Source organism: Pseudophryne corroboree, chromosome 3 (genome assembly GCF_028390025.1).
Source record: "Pseudophryne corroboree isolate aPseCor3 chromosome 3, aPseCor3.hap2, whole genome shotgun sequence".
NCBI lineage: Eukaryota > Metazoa > Chordata > Amphibia > Anura > Myobatrachidae > Pseudophryne > Pseudophryne corroboree.
This window is the reverse complement of record NC_086446.1, coordinates 99,235,857-99,262,979: the sequence shown is the minus strand read 5'-3', so window position 1 is coordinate 99,262,979 and position 27,123 is coordinate 99,235,857. Positions and strand designations below refer to the sequence as shown.

At 49.4% G+C, this 27,123-nt stretch overlaps 1 protein-coding gene across 2 annotated transcripts in view; it reads right to left on the bottom strand.

Moving 5' to 3' along the window:
• The window catches only part of LOC135054883 (oocyte zinc finger protein XlCOF7.1-like), a 247,351-nt gene that overhangs the window by 164,839 nt on the left and 55,389 nt on the right, over positions 1-27,123 (bottom strand). For both annotated transcript variants that reach the window (XM_063958319.1, XM_063958320.1), the window contains exon 2: positions 10,670-10,788. The gene's annotated coding sequence lies outside the window, so the exon portion shown is untranslated. The remainder of the gene's footprint in view (positions 1-10,669; positions 10,789-27,123) is intronic.

Sequence of the window (27,123 nt, the reverse complement as noted above, 5' to 3'; positions counted from 1 at the left end):
CTGCCGCATCCCCGGGGGTGGCAAGGCGTTCCGGCACGCATGCAGTAGCAAGCGGGTCCGGTACGCGGGCGGTGTCGGCGGCGCAGTGAGTTGCTCGCGCTTGCCGCGAGCTGGGGGCGGCCGCGGGGGAGCTGGGTCAGCGTTCCGTGCGGGACGAGCAGGGGCGCGAAGCGGGGAACGCCTTCGCCCCGGGGTGCTAGGCATGCGCCGCGATTGGTTTCTGGGTCCTTTGCTCCGTCTTCTTCTTCAGGTGATCGCGGAGAAGTTGAGATGGTGGGGAGCGAGGATGAGGATGTCGCATTTGCCACACCGGAGGATTCCCTGTCCGAGCAGTCGACGGCATCAGGTGAGGTAGAGCAGTCGGGATCGGGCTCCAGCACGCTCTCTAGTTCTCGCAGCTCTTCCTCTTCTTCTTCTCTGTCGTCGCCGGCGTCTGAAGTCAGTAGCACGACTAGGGCGAAAAAGCGCGCGACGAAATACGCCAAGAGGGCGGTGGGTCAGCAGGAGAGGCGGAAGAGACGTAAGCGGCTTAGCGAGGACGCTCGCAGGGCCAAGAAGCGCCGCGATTTGCCTGTGGTAGTCCACTGCGATTACACTGCCGTGATGCGGGGACTGAGGGATAGCTGCCGTAGGAAAATCTGCAGGGGCGATTACGTTGATATGTTTGTCTTGACGAAGGACGCAAAGAAGGACTATAAGTCGGCGTCAGCAAAGAAGGGCATCGGGGCCGAGGCTTTCCGTACCTTCGACAATTGGCTGGCCGGTTTTTGTGTCTTCGCGGCTTGTTACCTAGAAGATAGGCCTGACGAACATATGAACGTCATTAGATACCTGCATTTAATACACGATATGCAGCGCACATCGTCGGGCATCGAATGGCGGATGTATGACGAGAAATTCCGGGAAAAACAGGACTGCTTGCAGGAGATTGACTTTGGTTGCATGGACGTGGAAGTCTGGCTCCAAGTCACCCGGGCTTCTCAACCGGCTAGGGAGCCCCGGAATCCGGGGGTGGACGGGCACCGCGCAGGGTCGTCCGCCCAAGGGACCGGCGCGGACGGCGGATCGGGCAAGACAGGTAGGTTGGCCGTCCGTGGGGGGGGGGGGGGGGGGGGCAGGCCGCCGCAAAAGGGAAGTGCTTCGCATTTAACAATGCGTCCTGTTCCTTCGGCAAGCAGTGTCGGTTTCGACATTTGTGCTTGCAATGTGGCGGCTCCCACCCAGCCTCTACCTGTTTTAAAGGCAGTCGCCAGGGCGCCCGGGGTAAGCAAAATTACCCAAGACCTGGAGTGAGCGGGAGCGCTCCGCTGAGCACCAACGCCAATTAATTTGGATACAATGGCCAAGTGGTTGGATTGGTATCCAAATAAGGCGGACGCGCAGTTTTTGTTTTACGGTTTTCAGTTTGGTTTTTGTCGCTTGCCTGTTGCGAGCAAGGTTTCGGTCCGGGCCCAATGGAATCTCCAGTCTGCTCGTGCCTTGCCGTCGGTTCTGCGGGAGAAAGTGGATAAGGAGCTAAGGCTGGGTAGGATGGAGGGACCGTTTATCTCACCCCCGGTGGATGATTTTCCCATTGTGTGTTTATGTTCTGCTTCAAATTGGCTGGAAGCTTGTGCAGATCGGCTAGGCCGTTACTTCTGCAAGACACGAAAATCCATTTTTTCTTTTGGCAGATCCTTCAGGTTAATGCATTTAATAAACTCTGCTTTAGATTCTTATTAACCGAATTTTTACCCCTTTCCTTCTCTTCAGGTTGGGTAGACGATGATTTGGCAGTCTGGGTGGTTGGCCACTCTTATGTGTACTGGGCAGCCAGGTTTTTGGCCTCGGAGGGGGCGCAGATGTTTCCTAGGGCTCATGGCGTTCGTTGGCTTGGTTGGCGGGGGATGATGTGGAAAGATCTGAAGAGTAGATTAGTCAGTCAGGCCAGCGAGCATGGAGTCCCTAGGGTACTGGTTGTCCATTTAGGTGGCAACGACCTGGGGAAGAGGACATCTTTGGAGCTGCGGTGGGCCATGATGAAGGATCTGGCCTGTGTGGCCGCAGCATGGACCAATTGTGTCTTGGTGTTCTCAATGATGGTGCCAAGGTTGAGTTGGCGAGGTGTGGCGGACGGTCGCCTGATTGATGAGGCCAGGCAGAAGGTGAATGGGGCGGTGGCGAAGTGGGTGTTGTCCCACGGAGGCAAAGTGGTTCGCCACCCTAGGATTCGGTTTCGAGAAAGTCACCTTTTTCGGCCTGATGGTGTGCATCTGTCCAATGAGGGGATGATGCTGTTCCTGGAGGATCTGTTTCTAGTGTTGCAGGAGTTAGGTTGAGGTTATGGTGGCGGTGCAAAGACTCTGGGGAGGAGTCTTTCGCTGTTGGCGGAAAAGAACGGCAGGTTGTAGTTTGTCTTGTTAGCTGTAGTGATTTACAGTTTGGTGTGGTTTAGGTGCACTCACCTCCATTGACTTTTAAGGCCGCTCGACTACCCGTCCGGGGGCAGCGGCATCACCCATCAGGGTGGGTAGTCACCGTGGGGGTATGAGTTGGGCACCTATTACCGATTTTATAGTTTGTATTTAAATTAGGATAGTTTTCAATTTTAACGTTTTGAGGTTAGCGTCAGTTGAATAGAGCCGTTCTTTTTTCTGCCACCATATGCCGGCTGAATCGGCATGTTAAATACATTTTTCAATTTACAGGTTTACTAATGGTTAGGGTACAATAAATAGCTAACAATTTTCTGCCAAATTCAAGTCTCCGTGTCATTATTTCTTGGTAGTAAAGGTAATGAATGCTTTACTTTTGAATAAAGGGTCCACAAATTATCATTAGGTTGTTTATGTGTACAGACAGTGACACACATACTGTAGTTCTGACAGTAACCAGTAGGCGGCATTACAGTTTACATGTGGGGTGCACACAGGCTGCTCCAGCTCCACTGTAAACCAGGAATATATGTTTCTATGTAAACAAGGAGCCCACATGCCTGGACTGTACAAGGAGAAAGCAAGTACTTATAGAGGTCATGTATAGAGAGACTGTGACTTGTATAAGGATCAGTAGGGATCAGTCATGGTGACCTGGGAGACACTAATAAGGAATATATGGGATGGACGGGTGTGGTTCATCAAATCGACAGTGTCTAGGTCGACAATGTTTAGGTCGACCACTATAGGTCGACAGTCACTAGGTCGACATGGATGGAAGGTCGACAGGGTTTCTAGGTCGACATGTGCTAGGTCGACAGGTCTAAAGGTCGACATGAGGATTTTTTTTTTTTTGGTGTCGTTTTCTTCGTAGAGTGACCGGGATCCCAAATTAGTGCACCGCGTCCCCTCGCATGGCTCGCTTCGCTCGCCATGCTTCGGGCATGGTGCCTTCGCTCCGCTACCGCTTCGCTCGGCACACTTTACCGTTCCAATCGTAGTCCACGTGGATCGTTAAGTATGAAAAAATTCAAAAAAAGAAAAAAAATGTGAAAAACTCATGTCCACCTTTAGACCTGTCAACCTAGCACATGTCGACCTAGAAACCCTGTCGACCTTCCATCCATGTCGACCTAGTGACTGTCGACCTATAGTGGTCGACCTAAACATTGTCGACCTAGACACTGTCGATCTTCAGACCGGATCCCGGGATGGACACTGAGTCAGCAAGGGGAGACTGGGCACGCCCTGTTACTGAGCGTTTTACCCAGAGAGGTAACCTGCCACCTATATGACTGGTATTGTCTGTCTGCAGAATGACTACAATGATAGAGCCCCGCCCACCCACAGGCATGGCCACAGGGTACCGTATGGCAGACAGGAAAAGAGAGATGGCGAGACAGGGCCCAGCTGTGAGTATTCTACCTGTTTGTCTATACAAATATTATGTATATACTGTATATAGGTTTTTTTTTTTTTTTTTACTGACCGTAGGGTCTGATTAAGAGATGACCGAAGGTCACATGCTAATGGCGCAGGAGGCGTTTCAGGGAAAAGACGCCACATGCCAGCACCACAGATCCCAATGTTATGTCCTAAGATGCAGCATCGGATCACTTGCGAGACCATCGGCCATATCCGAGGGCTGCCTGCCCTTTGCAGCTCCGTATCTGAGCCCAGGAAGACACAACCATGGCCTCAACACTACCATAAAACGCCCCCAAATGACAGAAACCTGCCAATCAGGCTTCGGCTCCGGGGGGCACTGCATGTGACGAGGCCAGACCCATTCTGCACATGCCCAAGTGCACCACCATCAGGTCTGTGTACATCTCAGAATTAGGCCCTAAGGGATAAATAACCTTACGCAGCCCCTGCCGACACTGTGCCCTCAGTTTGCCAGTGATGTGTAATACAGAAGCAGGCTAGTGATGTGTAATACAGGGGCAGGTCAGTGATGTGTAATACAGAAGCAGGCTAGTGATGTGTAATACAGGGGCAGGCTAGTGATGTGTAATACAGGGGCAGGCTAGTGACGTGTAATACAGGGGCAGGCTAGTGATGTGTAATACAGAAGCAGGCTAGTGATGTGTAATACAGAGGTTAGTGATGTGTAATACAGAGGCAGGCCAGTGATGTGTAATACAGAGGTTAGCGATGTGTAATACAGAGGCAGGCTAGTGATGTGTAATACAGAGGTTAGTGAGGTGTAATACAGAGGCAGGCCAGTGATGTGTAATACAGAGGCAGGCCAGTGATGTGTAATACAGAGGCAGGCTAGTGATGTGTAATACAGAGGCAGGCCAGTGGTGTGTAATACAGAGGTTAGTGACATGTAATACAGAAGCAGGCTAGTGATGTGTAATACAGAGGCAGGCTAGTGATGTGTAATACAGAGGTTAGTGATGTGTAATACAGGTGCAGACCAGTAACGTGTAATACAGAGGCAGGCTAGTGATGTGTAATACAGGGGCAGGTTAGTGACGTGTAATACAGAGGCATGCTAGTGATGTGTAATACAGGGGCAGGTTAGTGATGTGTAACAGAGGCTAGTGACATGTAATACAGAGGAAGGCCAGTGACGTGTAATACAGAGGCAGGCCAGTGACGTGTAATACAGAGACAGGCCAGTGATGTGTAATACAGAGGCAGGCTAGTGATGTGTAATACAGGGGCAGGTTAGTAATGTGTAATACAGAGGCAGGCTAGTGATGTGTAATACAGAGGTTAGTGACGTGTAATACAGAGGCAGGCTAGTGATGTGTAATACAGAGGTTAGTGACGTGTAATACAGAGGCAGGCCAGTGAGGTGTAATACAGAGGCAGGCTAGTGATGTGTAACAGAGGCTAGTGACATGTAATACAGAGGCAGGCCAGTGACGTGTAATATAGAGGCAGGCCAGTGACGTGTAATACAGAGGCAGGCCAGTGATGTGTAATACAGAGGCAGGCCAGTGATGTGTAATACAGAGGCAGGCCAGTGATGTGTAATACAGGGGCAGGCCAGTGATGTGTAATACAGATGCAGGCCAGTGATGTGTAATACAGAGGCAGGCTAGTGATGTGTAATACAGAGGCAGGCCAGTGATGTGTAATACAGGGGCAGGTTAGTGATGTGTAATACAGAGGCAGGCTAGTGATGTGTAATACAGAGGTTAGTGATGTGTAATACAGAGGCAGGCTAGTGATGTGTAATACAGGGGCAGGTTAGTGATGTGTAATACAGAGGCAGGCCAGTGATGTGTAATACAGAGGCAGGCTAGTGATGTGTAATACAGGGGCAGGTTAGTGATGTGTAATACAGAGGCAAGCTAGTGATGTGTAATACAGAGGTTAGTGATGTGTAATACAGGGGCAGGCCAGTGACGTGTAATACAGAGGCAGGCCAGTGATGTGTAATACAGAGGCAGGCTAGTGATATGTAATACAGAGGCAGGCCAGTGATGTGTAATACAGAGGCAGGCTAGTGATGTGTAATACAGAGGCAGGCCAGTGATGTGTAATACAGGGGCAGGCCAGTGATGTGTAATACAGGGGCATGTTAGTGATGTGTAATACAGAGGCAGGCTAGTGATGTGTAATACAGGGGCAGGCCAGTGATGTGTAATACAGAGGTTAGTGATGTGTAATACAGAGGCAGGCCAGTGATGTGTAATACAGAGGTTAGTGATGTGTAATACAGGGGCAGGCCAGTGACGTGTAATACAGAGGCAGGCCAGTGATGTGTAATACAGGGGCATGTTAGTGATGTGTAATACAGAGGCAGGCTAGTGATGTGTAATACAGGGGTAGGCCAGTGATGTGTAATACAGAGGTTAGTGATGTGTAATACAGAGGCAGGCCAGTGATGTGTAATACAGAGGTTAGTGATGTGTAATACAGGGGCAGGCCAGTGACGTGTAATACAGAGGCAGGCCAGTGATGTGTAATACAGGGGCAGGCTAGTGATGTGTAATACAGAGGTTAGTGATGTGTAATACAGGGGCAGGCCAGTGAGGTGTAATACAGAGGCAGGCCAGTGATGTGTAATACAGAGGCAGGCCAGTGATGTGTAATACAGAGGCAGGCCAGTGACATGTAATACAGAGGCAGGCCAGTGACATGTAATACAGAGGCAGGCCAGTGATGTGTAATACAGAGGCAGGCCAGTGATGTGTAATACAGAGGCAGGCTAGTGATGTGTAATACAGAGGCAGGCTAGTGATGTGTAATACAGAGGCAGGCTAGTTATGTGTAATACAGAGGCAGGCTAGTGATGTGTAATACAGAGGTTAGTGATGTGTAATACAGGGGCAGGCCAGTGACGTGTAATACAGAGGCAGGCCAGTGACATGTAATACAGAGGCAGGCCAGTGACATGTAATACAGAGGCAGGCCAGTGATGTGTAATACAGAGGCAGGCCAGTGATGTGTAATACAGAGGCAGGCTAGTGATGTGTAATACAGAGGCAGGCTAGTGATGTGTAATACAGAGGCAGGCTAGTGATGTGTAATACAGAGGCAGGCTAGTGATGTGTAATACAGAGGTTAGTGATGTGTAATACAGGGGCAGGCCAGTGACGTGTAATACAGGGGCAGGCCAGTGACATGTAATACAGAGGCAGGCCAGTGACATGTAATACAGAGGCAGGCCAGTGATGTGTAATACAGAGGCAGGCCAGTGATGTGTAATACAGAGGCAGGCTAGTGATGTGTAATACAGAGGCAGGCTAGTGATGTGTAAGGGAGTAGGGAGTTACTAATACTAATTCCCATAGATTGTAAGCTTGTGAGCAGGGCCCTCCTACCTCTATGACTGCTTGTTATTACCCAGTTTTGTCTCATCATTGTGTCCAGTTGTAAAGTGCAACGGAATTTGCTGAGCTATATAAGAAACTGTTAATAAATAAATAATAAAATAATAATACCCTTGCAGCTGGCAGACCAATGCTGCCCCTAGAGGGCACAATGGAAAATACACCGGCCGGCCGCTACCTCTGCAACATAAGGAAGGATGATAAGAACTTCACAGGACCAAGAGATGCTCCTGCGATGCCCCCAATGAAGAGGCGATGTGCTGCCCTGGTAAGGAGACATACTGCACCTGTCACAGATTACAGAGCCATAACTTGGTACAGGCTTATAACGCTGGACCCAGTAATAGCCCTAACAGGTCTCCTGCCCAGGGTAGGGGCGGCCAGCAGACCTATCACCACATGTATAATAACCTCTTTCCCTGTGATGTGTGACACCAGGACCAGCAATGACAACGGCTGAGGAGCTGACATGTAACAGGGGGTCTCAGCTCAGGGGGAGGGGGGGCAGGGTTGTCCCAATGTGACAGGAAAACATGCTCAGGACAGCTGCAGCCGCCATGTTTGGGGACAGCTACACACACTGTCCTGTGTGGCCGCAGCGTCTGCACCTGATTGCTGTCACAGCCCTGTGCGACTGTATTATTATCTGTCCTGTAATGTGTATCTGCCATCACTATCGCTCCGCCCATAAAGATTTCCCAGCCGTGTGATTGGTCTATGTCTCTTCCCACAGATCCCTGACAAGAGATGCTACAACAGTGAGAATAATGTGCCACCCAGGAAGCAGCACAGAGAGAGGTAAGAGACGCAGCTAGAGGCGTATATTCAGTACCAATCTATGTGGCACACTCATACATAACACTATATATACTCATACTCCCACACGGAGAGGACACCTATACATCCAGCCTCATCCCAATGCAGATATGATGCAACTCAGTCCCTGTGCTCCCTGGTATATACCAGTGTTTCGGTGAAGCTGCTGTAATGGGGGCGCTGGGGCATAAGGACATGGGTAGGCCATGCTTAGATATGGATGTACGCAGGGGGCTGGGGTTGTACAATATAGGCATCAGTTATTAAATAACTAGCGCAGAGACATTGTGCATTTCCACGTACACGCAGAGACGTCTCAGAGTGCGCACGCCTCCGCACCGGCAGCATGTGTTTCCTAGTGTCCTCTCCAATGTGCCCCTGTATCTCCCTGTATATACACATAGTGGCCGGTCTGCGTGAGTCACATGTACAGGAACACACCATTCCTGAGTACTGCATACGAGAGTACGCTCCATCATGCTGCTGTGCCGCCTCACGTAAGGGATGGTGCACCTATAATGTGCCCTGCATTCACTCTCTGTGCTTGCGCAATGTAATACAAACATGCCCACTGGGTACATGGAATCAGGCGTGGAATGGTACATGGGGTCAGATGTGTAATGGTACATGGGTACATGGGATCAGGCATGTATTGGTACATGGGATCAGGAGTATAATGGTACATAGGATCAGTCGTGTAATGGTACATGGGATCAGGCGTGTAATGGTACATGGGATCAGGCGTGTAATGGTACATGGGGTCAGATGTGTAATGGTACATGGAATCAGGCGTGTAATGGTACATGGAATCAGGCGTGTAATGGTACATGGGATCAGGCGAGTAATGGTACATGGAATCAGGCGAGTAATGGTACATGGAATCAGGCGTGTAATGGTACGTGGAATCCGGCGTGTAATGGTACATGGGATCAGGCGTGTAATGGTACATGGGATCAGGCGAGTAATGGTACATGGAATCAGGCGTGTAATGGTACATGGAATCAGGCGTGTAATGGTACATGGGATCAAGCAAGTAATGGTACATGGAATCAGGCGAGTAATGGTACATGGAATGAGGCGAGTAATGGTACATGGAATGAGGCGTGTAATGGTACATGGGATCAGGCGAGTAATGGTACATGGAATCAGGCGAGTAATGGTACATGGAATCAGGCGTGTAATGGTACATGGGATCAGGCATGTAATGGCACATGGAATCAGGCGTGTAATGGCACATGGAATCAGGCGTGTAATGGTACATGGAATCAGGCGTGTAATAGTACATTACTTTACATTACAGTTATCTTCTCTGTTCCTTAGTCCCCAGGCTGTAGCACCTGTCCTCGGCCAGGATGTAAGCGATGGACCCACGCTGCCCCTAGAGGGGACAATAAAATATATGCCGGACGTTCTCTACCTTTGCGACATCAAGGATGATGATGAGCTCTTCACCAAATAGAGCTGAACCAACGGCAATACACTTTTTAGACTTATAATCTAGAACCTGTGTATTATATTGTCTCTGCAGTCAGACCTCACATTGCTGTCACTGGGCTCATCTCCCACCCTTCTATCACATTTTTATAGTCATTTATTGGAAAGGCTCAACATACAACATTAGGCTTACACTCCTTGTCCACTGACCGCCCCCATCCCCCTGGGACATGCAGTCTCTGCGCTCTTCAGGGATAGGAAGAGTATGTACTGTATGTACTGATAAGAATAACTTACTCCTACCTCTGTATATGTCTCAGAGACAGGGTTGTATCTTGAATCCTCCTTAGCATCCATATAGAATCAGAACAATAAAGAAAACAGCCACAAGGCACAGACCACGTCAAAGAATCTGTGGAGCGAATATTCCACATTCCTAAGAGGAGTCGTGCCAATAGGGAAGGGAAAACAATCTCCTGCTAGAGAAGAGAAGTGGGGAATGATGAGGGAGGAAAAGTGGGAACCGGGCAGAGCTTGGCCTGGTTACCATACCAGTGTGAGACAGTGCCTAACTCCGAAACCCTTCACCCAATAGTGACCGTCTGCAAACATCTAAGCAAGACTAAGGACAAGTGTACCTGAATCACGTACCCAAGCGGACTGCAAATGGGAACTAGACTGAAGTCCAGGTATACACGGGGAGGGGGGGATATAAACGGGAGACGCTGGAGCTGGCACTTTCTAAAAGACAGTAACGCATGGACACTGGCGTTTCCAGGGAACAAAGTGGCAGCCATCTGTGGAGTCTCTGCTGATGGGAAAGGTGGGCCAGCCTATTCAGGCTCTTCCATCAGGTACCAGGAAATATGGTCTCAATCATTGGTTCAAAGTAAAATGAAGGTTACGTGTTGTGGAGGTGATGTTATACTGGATGTTTCTCTGTGCTTTACTCTCATATAGAGGGGCAAAGACAGACAGACAAACAGTGACACATGCTAACTATAAGGAGGCATTTCAGTTACATACAATGGGAAAAAGTAATAGAATGTGATGACTCTAGTACTATATTACCATACGAACCCATCATGTTCATTATATTGCCAGGGGGCTCTCAGTTCAGCAATAATAAGACACAATGAAGATGTATCCTCTACAAGGAGACACTCCATTCAAGAATAATAATAATAATAATATTATAACAGTTATTACCGCTTTCAGGTGACCATCCATTCCGTAACACAGATCCTGCCCATCTGCTATAGAACAGGAAACTGAGGGTATGGGAGTCATCTCTGGGAATTGTAATCATGTAGGAAAAGCAGCGGATTCTAGAAAGTAAAATCAGGCATCAGTAATTGATTGCAGATGTATAACGTCCAGCAATATGTGTATATAGGAATCGGGAGATTAGCCCATTTACACAATAACAATGGTCGGATGATACCGCCATGTACAAACACTTCCAATGACCACTGAACGGTCTGTGGCTGATCCATAGAGTGCGAAGTGGACTGTAATACTGTACTACAGTGGTGTATTGCTGACCATTGGCGTATCTATAATGGGTGCAGGGTGTATGTGATGCACACAGGCCCCTGGGTCCAAAGGGACTCACACTGCACACCCATCTAATTATACTTACCTCTCCTGAGACCTGCATTGGCCAGTGCTGCTGATAGAAATCACTGGTAAAATGGCGGGGCAGCCATGTTACTAGAGATTTGTGCAGTAGAGAAGTCACTGGAAACATGGCGCGTAGGGCCATGTTCCCGGAGAACTGCACATGCGCAGTAGCCTCGTAGTCTACTGTACTGCCATAGCTGAAGGGACCCACACGGAGCCAACACACAGGCCCTCTCCTCTCTTAAACCACCCCATGCTGCTGACCTGTTGCCTCATCTTCTGCTGATGGTTCCGGCATTAGCCCCTAGGACCTGACCAGACCAGAGGTGTGAAATATTGATATGATTCAGAATCAGGCTCCACTTCTACACTTAAGTAGCATAAACTTATAGAGTCAGATATAGAGTACAAAAACCAATCTCAGTGGCAGTGTTTGGAAATCTCTTCAGTTGAGTGATGAGAAGTGCCCCCTTTGCACTCATGTATCAGGTCTCGGGTAGTTTTGGACATGTGTTCCTGTTGAGAATTAAAACTGACTCTTTAAACATTATACCACTGCGTCTGTGCATATTAATATTTATCCACTTACCTGGCATAGTGGTATGGGAGTAACTCCCAGAACCATTCACCTCTCCAGTCAGGTCTCTGAGTTACTAATAAAGATGGGATGCGGTCAAGATCCCGCCGGACGGAATCCCGGCGGTCGAAATACCGTCTCCGGGATTCCGACCAGCACAATCCCGACATATTCTCCCTCTGTGGGTGTCCACGACACCCATAGAGGGAGAATAAATTAGTGTGCCGAGCGTAGCGAGGCACCGTGCCCGCAGCGTGGTGAATGCAGCGAGCACAAGGGGCTGCGTTGCGCTCGCCCTCCTGTCCGGATTGTGCCAGTCGGGATCCCAGTGTCGGGATCCCGGCGGGATTTCGTACTGATCCTATAAAGATAAGTATGACATTCCCAGACTCCCTCGCCTCCCCTGTCAGGGGCCCTGTGTTAGTTATAGAGATAAGACTGATATTCCTGTGACACTCCCAAGCTTCCTTGCCACCCCAGTCAGGTCCCTGTATTAGTAATAGAGATAAGAGTGATGTCACTGTGACACTCCCAGACTCCCTCACCTCCCCAGTCAGGTTCCCTGTGTTAGTAATAGAGAAAACAGTGATGTCACTGTCACACTCCCAGACTCCCTCACTTCACCAGTCAGGTCCCCGTGTTAGTAAAAGATATAAGAGTGAGGTCACAGTGACACTTCTGGACAGTCCGCACTTCAGTATGGCTGCAGACTGTCAGTGATCAGAGGCAGAACTCTGGGAGGCAACGGAGTCACCTGCTGCCGGGCTCCTGCTTTGAAGGGGGGCACCTCTCCTCCTGTTCTGTGTGTTCAGCAACATTAATTAAGTTAATTGACAACAGCCGGTAACTCTTCCGCAGCCAACTTCCCCACTAGCCACAACACCTTACAAATCACACCCTCTTTATTATAGATATATTGGTAGCAGATACCTTACTGATGAAGCTATTTGCTCCTATAAAGGAAGCATGAGAATTTTAACTATATGAAGTTATTTCTCTGACAATTACAAGTAACTTCATATAGTTAGAATTCTCATACTTCCTATGCAACAGCAGATATCTCCAACAGTAAGGTGCATGCTTCCAGTGTAATAGGTTGTGGGTTCTAATCCTGGGTATGACACTTGCAAATTAATTGTCAGAGAAATAAATCAGCATTAGGAGTGACTGAGCAGAACTATGTAGGGTGTGGCTGGACCCCTACATAGATCTGCCTGGTTGCAATGGTTTTGTAGTAGCTTCATATAGTTAGAATCTGCAGGCTTACTATGCAGGAGCAAATTACATACATGGGGGGGGGGGGACACCAATATTTTTCTTGCTTCCGGGCAACTGAGACAAACTTACGCCACTGTCAGTGATTGACAGTCTGATGCTATTTGGGGGCAGGGAAGGGGCGGCGACGGAATCAGCTTCCCAAAATCAAGGTGTGTTGCTGATATGGGGGAATCTTGGCCTTTTTTTTTGCATCTGTGGCAGCTGGCTTGCAAACCCCTATGGGTCACGCAGCCGTGCAACTCGGAACACTAATGCAAGCAGAAAGCGTGACAACTCTTGCTGCATTACCATATTAGTGCTAGCGCTCCTGCTTTCATGTAAGCAGCAGTGATAGCAACAACAACCACACGAGTCGGGGCCCATATGCCTGCCCAGGAACCGCTGACAATGACAAAACTGCTGATCCTGTGGCCACATATGGCAGGCTGTGTATTGGTAATTGTGAATGCACAATATCATTGTGTATAGCACTTACCTAACAGTTGGATCGTTTCGCACATCGGGATCAAGTTCCCCAATGAAGGGATATTATTGGATGGGTTTATCTATAGGGACTGACCATAGAAGATGGGACTGCTAGAGAAGTCGGCCCTAGGAAACAGCGAACAATCTCTAAATCAGGAGTATTCAACATGAGCTATTGTGGAACCACACATCACAGCATGCCCTGACAGTGGGGCATGCCTAAACTATGTCAGGGCATGCTGGGATGTGAAGCGCCACAGCAGCTAGGGGGCTGCATGTTGAATACCCCTGCTCTAAATAGAACCCAAGTTGGGGGCAGGTTTTGTTACTAGTCCCTCTACCCCGTGACCACCAAAAGCCGAAGTAGGGACTCCTGCCTAATATGCTGATTTGGATGTTTACTTATGTTATGGATAACACCATTCAATTGTTTGTAAAGTCAGTTGGGTGTCTGTTTTTTTCCTATCTAATAGGACCTCCTTTGGCTTTCTCCTTTCCGGGAACTGGGGTAGCGGCAGCCCCCCCCCCCCCCCCCCCCCTCCTAAACGTAAGTAGGAGCCGCCGATGCTTAGAACCAGCTATTTCCAGTACTCAGATTGATGGCACCAGGACTCCAGCATGCACACTAAGGTTTTATCATTGAGAGTAAATAGGAATTTAATACCTACCAGTAATTCCTTTTCTCCTAGTCCATAGTGGATACTGGGGTCTTGTACTTTAGTACCATGGGGTATAGATCGGGTCCACTGGAGCCTGGCACTTTAAAAACTTTTAGTGTGTGTATGTGTGTGCTGTCTTCTTCCCTCTATGCCCCCCCCTATCAGACTCAGTCTAGGAAAACTGTGCCCGAGGAGACGGGCATAATCTGAGAGAAGAAACAATACAACCGCGGTTAGGCAACAAGCCAACACACAAGCAGAAACCAAAGGAGGGCGCTAACCAGAACAGAGGGTAGCAACACCAACCTAACCCGGATAGCACAGCTATCCCAACAACAGAATGGGACCGCAACGTCGGTCCAACCAAACACACAGGTAAGCAGGAACGAAGCACTGAGGCGGGCACCCAGTATCCACTACGGTCTAGGACAGGCATGTCCAAACTGCGGCCCTCCAGCTGCTGTGAAACTACATATCCCAGCATGCCCTAACACAGTTTTGCTGTCAGTGAATGCTAAAGCTGTGTCAGGGCATGCTGGGATGTGTAGTTTCTCAACAGCTGGAGGGCCGCAGTTTGGACATGCATGGTCTAGGAGAACAGGAATTACCGGTTGGTATTAAATTCCTATTTCTCTAACGTCCTAAGTGGATGCTGGGGACTCCGTAAGGACCATGGGGATTAGCGGCTCCGCAGGAGACTGGGCACAAAAGTAAAGCTTTAGAACTACCTGGTGTGCACTGGCTCCTCCCCCTATGACCCTCCTCCAAGCCTCAGTTAAGATTTTGTGCCCGAACGAGAAGGGTGCACACTAGGTGGCTCTCCTGAGCTGCTTAGTGAAAAGTTTAGTTTTAGGTTTTTTATTTTCAGTGAGACCTGCTGGCAACAGGCTCACTGCACCGAGGGACTAAGGGGAGAAGAAGCGAACTCACCTGCGTGCAGAGTGGATTGGGCTTCTTAGGCTACTGGACATTAGCTCCAGAGGGACGATCACAGGCCCAGCCATGGATGGGTCCCAGAGCCGCGCCGCCGGCCCCCTTACAGAGCCAGAAGACAGAAGAGGTCCGGAAAATCGGCGGCAGAAGACGTCCTGTCTTCAACAAGGTAGCGCACAGCACTGCAGCTGTGCGCCATTGCTCTCAGCACACTTCACACTCCGGTCACTGAGGGTGCAGGGCGCTGGGGGGGGGGGCGCCCTGAGACGCAATAAAAACACCTTGGATGGCAAAAAATGCATCACATATAGCTCCTGGGCTATATGGATGCATTTAACCCCTGCCAGAATACATAGAAAAACGGGAGATAAGGCCGCCGATAAGGGGGCGGAGCCTATCTCCTCAGCACACTGGCGCCATTTTCCCTCACAGCTCCGTTGGAGGGAAGCTCCCTGGCTCTCCCCTGCAGTCACTACACTACAGAAAGGGTTAAAAAAGAGAGGGGGGGCACTAATTACGCGCAGTATAAAAGATACAGCAGCTATAAGGGGAAAAACACTTATATAAGGTTATCCCTGTATATATATATATAGCGCTCTGGTGTGTGCTGGCAAACTCTCCCTCTGTCTCCCCAAAGGGCTGGTGGGGTCCTGTCCTCTATCAGAGCATTCCCTGTGTGTGTGCTGTATGTCGGTACGTTTGTGTCGACATGTATGAGGAGAAAAATGATGTGGAGACGGAGCAGATTGCCTGTAATAGTGATGTCACCCCCTAGGGGGTCGACACCTGAGTGGATGAACTGTTGGAAGGAATTACGTGACAGTGTCAGCTCTGTATAAAAGACAGTGGTTGACATGAGACAGCCGGCTACTCAGCTTGTGCCTGTCCAGACGTCTCATAGGCCGTCAGGGGCTCTAAAGCGCCTGTTACCTCAGATGGCAGATATAGACGCCGACACGGATACTGACTCCAGTGTCGACGGTGAAGAGACAAATGTGACTTCCAGTAGGGCCACACGTTACATGATGGAGGCAATGAAAAATGTTTTACACATTTCTGATAATACGAGTACCACCAAAAAGGGGTATTATGTTCGGTGAGGAAAAACTACCTGTAGTTTTCCTGAATCTGAGAAATTAAATGAGGTGTGTGATGATGCGTGGGTTTCCCCCGATAACAACTGATAATTTCTAAAATGTTATTGGCATTATATCCTTTCCCGCCAGAGGTTAGGGTGCGTTGGGAAACACCCCCTAGGGTGGATAAAGCGCTCACACGCTTGTAAGGGCTCTACCCTCTCCTGAGATGGCCGCCCTTAAGGATCCTGCTGATAGAAAGCAGGAGGGTATCCTAAAATGTATTTACACACATACTGGTGTTATACTGCGACCAGCAATCGCCTCAGCCTGGATGTGCAGTGCTGGGTTGGCGTGGTCGGATTCCCTGACTGAAAATATTGATACCCTAGATAGGGACAGTATATTTTTGCCTATAGAGGATTTAAAAGATGCATTTCTATATATGCGTGATGCACAGCGGAATATTTGCCGACTGGCATCAAGTCTAAGTGCGTTGTCCATTTCTACCAGTAGAGGGTTATGGACACGACAGTGGTCAGGTGATGCGGATTTCAAACGGCATTTGAAGCAACATGAGAAGACGCCGTATTATCAGGCGCAGTCTTTTCGTGGACAAGCGGGCAAAAGGTTCCTCATTTCTGCCCCGTGACAGAGGGAGAGGAAAAAGGCTGCAGAAATCAGCCAGTTCCCAGGAACAGAAACCCTCACCCGCCTCTGCCAAGCCCTCAGTATGACGCTGGGGCTTTACAAGCAGAATCAGGCACGGTGGGGGGCCCGTCTCAATGAATTTCAGCGCGCAGTGGGCTCACTCGCAAGTAGACCCCTGGATCCTTCAGGTGATATCTCAGGGGTACAAATTGGAATTCGAGATGTCTCCCCCTCGCCGTTTCCTAAAGTCGGCTTTACCGATGTCTCCTTCTGACAGGGAGACAGTTTTGGAAGCCATTCACAAGCTGTATTCCCAGCAGGTGATAATCAAGGTACCCCTCCTGCAACAGGGAACGGGGTATTATTCCACACTGTTGTGGTACCGAAGCCGGACGGCTCGGTGAGACCGATTCTAAATCTAAAATCTTTGAACACTTACATACAGAGGTTCAAATTCAAGATTGAGTCACTCAGAGCAGTGATTGCGAACCTGGAAGAAGGGGACTACATGATGTCTCGGGACATCGAGGATGCTTACCTTCATGTCCAAATTTACCCTTCTCACCAAGGGTACCTCAGGTTTATGGTACAGAACTGTCACTCTCAGTTCAGACGCTGCCATATGGATGGTCCACGGCACCCCGGGTCTTTACCAAGGTAATGGCCGAAATGATGATATTCCTTCGAAGGAAGGGAATTTTAGTTATCCCTTACTTGGACGATTCCCTGATAAGGGTAAGATCCAGGGAACAGTTGGAGGTCGGTGTAGCACTAGCTCAGGTAGTGTTGCGGCAGCACGATTGGATTCTCAATATTCCAAAATCGCAGCTGGTTCCGACGACTCGTCTTCTGTTCCTAGGGATGATCCTGGACACAGTCCAGAAAAAGGTGTTTCTCCCGGAGGAGAAAGCCAGGGAGTTATCCGAGCTAGTCAGGAACCTCCTAAAACCGAGCCAAGTCTCAGTGCATCAATGCACAAGGGTTCTGGGTAAAATGGTGGCTTCCTACGAAGCAATCCCATTCGGCAGATTCCACGCAAGAACTTTCCAGTGGGACCTGCTGGACAAATGGTCCGGGTCGCATCTTCAGATGCATCAGCGGATAACCCTGTCACCAAGAACAAGGGTGTCCCTCCTGTGTTGGTTGCAGAGTGCTCATCTTCTAGAGGGCCGCAGATTCGGCATTCAGGACTGGGTCCTGGTGACCACGGATGCCAGCCTGCGAGGCTGGGGAGCAGTCACACAGGGAAGGAATTTCCAGGGCTTATGGTCAAGCCTGGAGACATCACTTCACATAAATATCCTGAAGCTAAGGGCCATTTACAATGCTCTAAGCTTAGCAAGACCTCTGCTTCAAGGTCAGCCGGTGTTGATCCAGTCGGACAACATCACGGCAGTCACCCACGTAAACAGACAGGGTGGCACAAGAAGCAGGAGGGCAATGGCAGAAGCTGCAATGATTCTTCGCTGGGCGGAAAATCATGTGATAGCACTGTCAGCAATTCCGGGAGTGGACAACTGGGAAGCAGACTTCCTCAGCAGACACGACCTCCGCCCGGGAGAGTGAGGACTTCACCCAGAAGTCTTCCACATGATTATAAACCGTTGGGAAAAACTCGACAGGTATTGCGCCAGGTCAAGGGACCCTCAGGCAATAGCTGTAGACGCTCTGGTAACACCGTGGGTGTACCAGTCAGTGTATGTGTTCCCTCATCTGCATCTCATACCCAAGGTACTGAGATTGATAAGATGGAGAGGAGTAAGCACTATATTCGTGGCTCCGGATTGGCCAAGAAGGACTTGGTAACCGGAACTTCAAGAGATGCTCACCTCTAAGAAGGGACCTGCTCCAGCAAGGACACTGTCTGTTCCAAGACTTACCGCGGCTGCGTTTGACGGCATGGCGGTTGAACGCCGGATCCTGAAGGAAAAAAGGCATTCCGGATGAAGTCATCCCTATCCTGATCAAAGCCAGGAAGGATGTAACCGCAAAACATTATCACCGCATTTGGCGAAAATATGTTGCGTGGTGCGAGGCCAGTAAGGCCCGACGGAGGAAATTCAACTGGGTCGATTCCTACATTTCCTGCAAACAGGAGTGTCTATGGGCCTGAAATTGGGGTCCGTTAAGGTTCAAATTTCGGCCCTGTCAATTTTCTTCCAAAAAGAACTAGCTTCAGTCCCTGAAGTTCAGACGTTGTAAAAGGGGTACTGCATATACAGCCTCCTTTTGTGCCTCCAGTGGCACCTTGAGATCTCAATGTAGTTTTTGGGTTCCAAAAGTCACATTGGTTTGAACCACTTAAATCTGTGGAGTTACAATATCTCACATGGAAAGTGGTCATGCTGTTGGCCCTGGCCTGGGCCAGGCGCGTGTCAGAATTGGCGGCTTTATCCTGTAAAAGCCCTTATCTGATTTTCCATTCGGACAGGGCGGAATTGAGGACTCGTCCTCAGTTTCTCCCTAAGGTGGTTTCAGCGTTTCACCTGAACCAACCTATTGTGGTGCCTGCGGCTACTAGGGACTTGGAGGACTCCAAGTTGCTAGACGTTATCAGGGCCCTGAAAATATATGTTTCCAGGACGGCTGGAGTCAGAAAATCTGACTCGCTGTTTATCCTGTATGCACCCAACAAGCTGGGTGCTCCTGCTTCTAAGCAGACTATTGCTCGTTGGATTTGTAGTACAATTCAGCTTGCACATTCTGTGGCAGGCCTGCCACAGCCAAAAATCTGTAAATGCCCACTCCACAAGGAAGATGGGCTCATCTTGGGCGGCTGCCCGAGGGGTCTCGGCTTTACAACTTTGCCGAGCAGCTACTTGGTCAGGAGCAAATACGTTTGTAAAATTCTACAAAATTGATACCCTGGCTGAGGAGGACCTGGAGTTCTCTCATTTGGTGCTGCAGAGTCATCCGCACTCTCCCGCCCGTTTGGGAGCTTTGGTATAATCCCCATGGTCCTTACGGAGTCCCCAGCATCCACTTAGGACGTTAGAGAAAATAAGAATTTACTTACCGATAATTCTATTTCTCGTAGTCCGTAGTGGATGCTGGGCGCCCATCCCAAGTGCGGATTGTCTGCAATACTGGTACATAGTTATTGTTACCAAAAAATCGGGTTATTGCTGTAGTGAGCCATCTTTTCTAGAGGCTCCTCTGTTATCATGCTGTTAACTGGGTTTAGATCACGAGTTGTACGGTGTGATTGGTGTGGCTGGTATGAGTCTTACCCGGGATTCAAAATCCTTCCTTATTGTGTACGCTCGTCCGGGCACAGTATCCTAACTGAGGCTTGGAGGAGGGTCATAGGGGGAGGAGCCAGTGCACACCAGGTAGTTCTAAAGCTTTACTTTTGTGCCCAGTCTCCTGCGGAGCCGCTAATCCCCATGGTCCTTACGGAGTCCCCAGCATCCACTGCGGACTACGAGAAATAGAATTATCGGTAAGTAAATTCTTATTTTTCTCTTATGTCCTTGTATTTTAGTACCATGGGGAAGTCCCAGAGCTCCCAAACGGGCAGGAGAGTGCTGAGACCCCTGTAAAACCGCCTGACCAAACTGAAGGTCATCCCTGGCCAGGGTATCAAACCGATAGAATTTTACAAATGTGTTCGAACCAGACCAAGTTGCAGCTCGGCACAACTGTAGGGCCGATACACCCCGGGCAGCCTCCCAGAAAGACCCCACCGACCTCGTCGAGTGGGCATGAATAGACGTCGGCAAGGGCAGAGCCGACAAAGTATAAGCCTGTTGAATGGTCAACCAGAGCCAATGAGCAATAGATTGCTTAGAAGCTGGCCGACCAATCTTGGAGGCATCATAAAGGACAAACAGTGAGTCAGATTTCCGATGACAGGCCGTCCTTTTACCATAAATCTTCAGAGCCCTGACCACATCCAAGGACTCAGGACAAACGGAAGCGTCAGACAACACTGGAACCACAATAGGTTGATTCACATGAAAGGATGACACCACTTTAGGCAAAAACTGAGGGCGGTCCTAAGTTCCGCCCGGTCTGCATCAAAAATCAAATAAGGGCTCTTACAGAATAAGGCCCCTATGCTTATAACATCACCGTCTTCCATGTGAGAAACTTTAACTCCACCCTATGTAAGGGTTCAAATCAGTCAAAGGACAAAACCACATTGAGGTCCCACGGAGCCGTGGGAGGTATAAAAGGTGGTTGCATATGAAGAACACCCTTAAGGAAAGTCTGTACTTCTGGTAACATGGCAAGCTGTTTCTGGAAGAAAATAGAGAGCGCCGTAATCTGGAATTTGACAGAGCCTAAATGTAGGTCCATATCCACTCCCGCTTGCAGGAAAAGTAGAAACCGACCAATTCTAAATTCCATGGGAGACACCTATGTACTTTCACACCAGGAAACATACTTTTTCCAGGTAAGATGATAATGTCTTGACGTAACCATCTTCCTGGCCTGGACCATGGTGGAAATAACCTGGGAGGGAAGACCCTTTCTTGCTAGAATTTCCCTCTCAACTTCCAAGCCGTTAAACGTAGCCACTGTAAGTCTGGATAGAAAGAGTCGGGCATGAAATCTGCAGTAATGGATTGCCTCATAAGCAGCTACCATCTTGCCCAGTAATCGGATGCAAAGATGAATGGATACCTTGCGAGGACTGAGCACTGAGCTAACCATAGCTTGGATAGTCAAGGCCTTTTCCATTGGGAGAAACCCCTTTTGAGACACTGTATCCAGTATCATCCCCAGGAACTGAAGACGCTGTGTCAGTTCCAGGTGAGATTTCTGAAAAAGTATGATCCAACCATGATCTGTAAGTTGGCGAGTCGTCCGATCGATGCTGTCCAGCAGACGCTCCCTGGACACAACCTTTATTAGGAGATCGTCCAAGTATGGGACTATGGCCCTCATTCTGAGCTGATCGCTCGCTAGCTAATTTTAGCAGCCGTGCAAACGCATAGTCGCCGCCCACGGGGGAGTGTATTTTCGCTTTGCAAGAGTGCAAACACCTGTGCGGTCGAGCGGTACAAAAACATTTTGTGCAAAACAAGACCAGCCCTGTAGTTCATTATTCCGTGCAATGATTGCTTCGACGAAGGTCCCGGAATTGACGTCAGATACCCGCCCTGCAAACACTTTGACATGCCTGCGTTTTTCCAAACACTCACAGAAAATGGTCAGTTGACACCCATAAACTCCCACTTCCTGTCAATCTCCTTGCGTTCGGCTGTGCGAATGGAATCGTCACTAGAAGCAATGCAAAACAATGATGCTCTTTGTACCTGTGTGACGCGCGTGCGCATTGCGGCTCATACGCATGCGCAGTTTTGCCATTTTTTAAAATGATCGCTACGCAGCGAACAATGGCAGCTAGCGATCAACTTGGAATGAGGGCCTATGTTCACTCCCATCATGCGCAGTTGCAGCATCATCTCTGCAATAACTTTGGTGAAGACCCTCAGAGCTGTGGATAAACCGAAGGGTAAAGCCTGAAACTGGAAGTGGTCTTCCAATATGGCGAACCTGAGGTAAGCCTAATATGGTGGTCACATGGGAATGTGTAGGTAAGCATCCTTGAAGTCCAAAGCTCCAAAGACACCAGGAACTCCCCCTCTTCCACAGCGGACACCACCGCCCACAGAGATTCCATCTTGAATTTGAACACCCGCAGATACAGGTTTAGAGACTTCAGGTTCAAGATGGGGCGCACCGAACCGTCTGGTTTGGGAACGACAAAAAAAAATAGGATTTTAATTACTTACCGGTAAATCCTTTTCTTGTAGTCCGTAGAGGATACTGGAGTTCCATTTAGTAACATGGGGTATAGACGGGTCCACTAGGAGTCATGGGCACTTTAAGAATTTGATAGTGTGAGTTGGCTCCTCCCTCTATGCCCCTCCTACCGGACTCATTCTAGGAAACTGTGCCCGAGGAGACGGACATACTATGAGAGAAGGATAGCTAAAGATAGTGGCGAGATTCCGAACCAGCACACACAGAGGAAAGCTATGCTAACCCAACTTTAAACCGGAACAGCAACAGCTAAACCAACAATACTTAACCAAGTAACATTGCAGGAAGAACGAAGCACCGGGCAGGCGCTCAGTATCCTCTACGGACTACGAGAAAAGTATTTACCGGTAGGTAATTAAAATCCTATTTTCTCTTACGTCCTAGAGAATACTGGGGTTCCATTTAGTACCATGGGGATGTACCAAAGCTCCCAAACCGGGTGGGAGAGTGCTGAGGTTCCTGCAGAACTGACTGACCAAACTGAAGGTCCTCAGAGGCCAAAGTATCGAACTTGTAGAACATAACAAATGTGTTCGAACCAGACCAAGTAGCCGCTGGGGAGAGCTGTAAAGCCAAGACACCCTGGGCAGCCACCCAGGAAGAACCCACCGACCTAGTAGAGTGGGCCTGTACAGATTTTGGAACCGGCAAACCTGCCGTCGAATAAGCATGCTGGATAGTGAGCCTGATCCAGCGTGCAATTGTCTGTTTTGAATCAGGACACCCAATTTTATTGGAATCATATAGAATGAACAGTGAGTAGGATTTCCTGTGACGAGCTGTCCTCTTTACGTATACCTTCAAAGCCCTCACAACATCCAAAGACTTTGAAGTAGCGGAAGTGTCGGTGATAACCGGAATCACAATAGGTTGGTTGATGTGAAACGCAGACACAACTTTCTGGAGAAATTGCTGACGAGTTCTGAGTTCAGCTCTGTCCTCATGGAAAATTAAATAGGGGCTCTTGTGAGAAAAAGCCCCTAGTTCCGACACGTCTTGCTGAAGCCAAGGCCAACAGTGTGATGGTCTTCCAAGTAAGATATTTTTCTCTTACGTCCTAGAGGATGCTGGGGACTCCAAAAGGACCATGGGGTATAGACGGGATCCGCAGGAGACATGGGCACACTAAAAGACTTTTACTGGGTTTGAACTGACTCCTCCCTCTATGCCCCTCCTCCAGACCTCAGTTAGATTCTGTGCCCAGGAGAGACTGGACACACACTAGGGGAGCTCTACTGAGTTTCTCTGGAAAAGACTTTATGTTAGGTTTTTTATTTTCAGAGAGACCTGCTGGCTACAGGCTCTCTGCTTCGTGGGACTGAGGGGAGAGAAGTCAGACCTACTTCTGCTGAGCTAAGGGCTCTGCTTCTTAGGCTACTGGACACCATTAGCTCCAGAGGGTTCGATCACTTGGTGCGCCTAGCTGCTTGTTCCCGGAGCCGCGCCATCAACCCCCTCACAGAAGCCAGAAGAGAGAAGCCGGGTGAGTATGCAGAAGGCAGAAGACTTCAGTAACGGAGGTACAGCGCAGCGGTCGTGCTGCGCTCCATGCTCCCACACACACACCAACGGCATTCGCAGGGTGCAGGGTGCTGGGGGGGGGAGTGCCCTGGGCAGCAAGTTACTGAGGTTTTTAACTGGCAAAACGCATATTAGAGGTGCCTGGGCACTATGTATGAGCCCCCGCCAGTATAATAATTTAAATTTTGAGCGGGATTACAGCGCGTCGGGAAGGGCGTGGCTTAGCCGCACAGCTTACCAGCGCCATTTTCTCTCTTCACAGTGCATGCAGAGACGCTGGCCCGAACCTCCACTCTCCTTGCAAGTACTGGGAGCAAAACGGAGGGGGGGGGGGGGGGGGGCACAGTCAATTGGTGCTTTATACTACAGCGCAGATATCATATATTATTTTTTTAGTAGTATATGGGCGCTGGGGTGTGAGTTGGCATACTCCCTCTGTGTTCTCTCTACAGGCTTCCCTGTGGGTCTGTCCCCTTTTGCCAGTGTGAGTGTGTGTGTGTCGGTACCGTGTGTCGACATGTCTGAGGCTGAGTGCTCCTCCCCGGAGGAAGTTACTGGGGGCGAAGAGAAGGATTTGGGAGCGACTCTGTCGGCACAGCCGACTGCTGATTGGGTGAATATGTTGAGTACATTGAATGCAAATGTGGAGTTATTGTCTAAGAGGCTGGATAAATCTGAATCTCAGACACAAACGTGGAGAAAATCCATGGAGGACGCCTTGTCTCAGGTACAGGCCCCCTCAGGGTCACAGAAACGTTCCTTTACCCAAATGGCAGATACGGATACCGACACGGACTCTGATTCCAGTGTCGACTTTAGTGAAGCCACTTTACATCCGAAATTGGTAAAGAGTATTCAGTACATGATTGTGGCTATTAAGTATGTTTTACATATCTCTGAGGAACCTGCTGTTCCAGATACAAGGGTTTGTTTATTTAAAGGGAAAAAGCCTGAGGTGAAGTTTCCCCCCTCTCATGAACTGAAAGCTCTTTGTGAAAAGGCCTGGGAATCGCCTGACAAAAGGTGGCAGATTCCCAAGAGAATTTTTATGGCATATCCTTTCCCCTCTGACGACAGGGAGAAGTGGGAGTCATCTCCCAATGTGGACAAGGCTCTGTCCCGACTGTCCAAAAAAGTGGCGCTTCCGTCTCCGGACACGGCTGCCTTCAAGGATCCTACGGATCGCAAGCAGGAAACGACATTAAAGGCCATTTATGTCACTACGGGTGCACTCCTCAGGCCTGCCGTGGCGTCAGCATGGGTGAGTAGTGCTATTGCTAAGTGGGCTGATAATTTGGCATCTGACATGGATACCCTTGATAAGGATAACATTCTTTTGACTCTTGGTTATATCAGGGACGCTGCAGCTTACCTGAAGGATGCGGCGAGGGATATTTGCCTCTTGGGATCCAGGGCCAATGCCATGGCAGTCTCGGCCAGGAGAGCGCTGTGGATTCATCAATGGAATGCTGATGCCGACTCCAAGAAAGCTATGGAAGCTCTCCCTTATAAAGGTAGTGTCTTGTTTGGTGACGGCCTCGCTGACCTGGTGTCTACCGCTACTGCGGGTAAGTCATCTTTTCTTCCTTATGTTCCCGCACAAAAGAAAAAGGCACCCCATTATCAGATGCAGTCCTTTCAGCCTAATAAATACAAAAAAGGAAGGGGCTCGTCCTTCCTCGCTTCAAAAGGTAGAGGACGGGAAAAAAGGTCGCCTGCTGTGTCGGACACCCAGGACCAAAAGTCCTCCCCCGCCTCTGCCAAGTCCACCGCATGACGCTGGGGCTCGCCTACGGGAGTCCGTACCGGCGGGGGCCCATCTCTGATTCTTCAGTCAGGTCTGGGTTCAATCGGGCCTAGATCCTTGGGTCTTGGAAACAGTGTCCCAAGGGTACAAACTGGAGTTTCAGGAGATGCCCCCCCGCCGATTTTTCAAATCAGCCTTGCCAGTTTCTATTCCAGAAAGGGAAGTAGTAAATGCTGCGATACAAAAGCTGTGTCAACAGAGGGTCATTGTCCCGGTTCCCCTGTCCCAACGGGGGGAAGGGTTCTATTCGAGCCTCTTTGTCGTGCCGAAGCCGGACGGCTCGGTTAGACCGATCCTGAACCTAAAATCCCTCAACCTGTACTTGAAAACTTTCAAGTTCAAGATGGAATCTCTTCGAGCTGTGATCTCCAGCCTAGAAGAGGGGGATTTTATGGCGTCAGTCGACATAAAAGATGCTTACTTACATGTCCCGATATATCCTCCTTATGAGGCCTTCCTGAGATTTGCGGTCCAGGATTGTCATTACCAATTTCAGACGTTGCCGTTTGGGCTTTCCACGGCCCCGAGGCTCTTCACCAAAGTGATGGCGGAAATGATGGTACTTCTACGCAAGGGGTCACAATTATCCCGTACTTGGACGATCTCCTGATAAAGGCGAGATCAAAAGATCAGTTGCTGAGGAATGTGGAACTCTCACTGACGGTTCTGCGACATCATGGTTGGATTCTAAATTTGCCAAAGTCTCAGTTGATCCCGACAACTTGGCTGCCCTTCTTGGGCATGATCCTAGACACGGAACTACAGAGAGTGTTGCTTCCGGCGGAAAAAGCTCTGGAAATCCATTGCATGGTCAAGGAGTTGCTGAAACCGCCAAGTGTGTCGATTCATCAATGCACTCGAGTGCTCGGGAAGATGGTTGCGGCTTACGAAGCCATTCTGTTTGGCAGGTTTCATGCCCGGGTGTTTCAGTGGGACCTGCTGAACAAATGGTCTGGGTCTCACCTGCACATGCACCGGAAAATAAGTCTATCTTCAAGGGCCAGGATTTCTCTCCTGTGGTGGCTGCAAAGTTCTCACCTCCTAGAGGGACGCAGGTTCGGAATCCAGGATTGGGTCCTGCTGACCACGGATGCAAGTCTCCGAGGCTGGGGCGCAGTCACACAAGGAAGAAGTTTCCAGGGAAAATGGTCAAGCCAGGAATCTTGTCTCCACATAAATGTTCTGGAGTTAAGAGCCATTTACAACTGCCTTCTGCAAGCGAAAAACCTTCTTCAAGGTCTACCTGTCCTGATTCAGTCGGACAACATAATAGCGGTGGCGTACGTAAACCGCCAGGG